General features: G+C 62.7%; 1 protein-coding gene across 1 annotated transcript in view; it reads right to left on the reverse strand.

Annotated features, from left to right (window-relative positions):
* Positions 1-464, reverse strand: part of LOC104387833 (protein Wnt-11b-like) — a 23326-nt gene that overhangs the window by 1394 nt on the left and 21468 nt on the right. The window lies entirely within an intron of this gene.

The following is a 464-nucleotide window of genomic DNA, read 5'->3' on the forward strand; positions in this document are numbered from 1 at the left end:
CACAGCAGCCCCTGGGGTCTCCCCATCCAAGGGGGGCTGCCCATCTGCAGCAGCTCCCTGCAGGGGGGTCTCCAACCCAGGGGTACAGGAGGTGGTGGCTCCCCTAGCCAGGAACAAGGTTCCCACCCGGGGAGCACCAGGGCACAAAACTCAGGGGGGAATGAGGCAGGACAGGACCCTCTACTCCCATGGGAAGGGTGGCAAGTAGTATTGGAAGTACTGGTGAGAAGTGGCAAATCCCTTCTGCCGGCTGTGGAAAGGGTGCAGGGATGTCTGGGGAGGGAAGCAGTGGGGGGGGGGAGGGAGGATGTCTCACCAAACACGTTTTTAACCCTTTCCTTGCCTTCTGCCTTTCAGGCCAGCATCCCAACAGCATCCACCCCCTTTATATGAGGCACCTCTGCCTCCCCCAGACCCCCCCCAGGCTGCAGGAACCCCGGCGCGCCCCCCAACCACCTGACTCC

Source organism: Chaetura pelagica, unplaced genomic scaffold, assembly GCF_000747805.2.
Source record: "Chaetura pelagica isolate M959 unplaced genomic scaffold, ChaPel_1.0 scaffold103, whole genome shotgun sequence".
NCBI lineage: Eukaryota > Metazoa > Chordata > Aves > Apodiformes > Apodidae > Chaetura > Chaetura pelagica.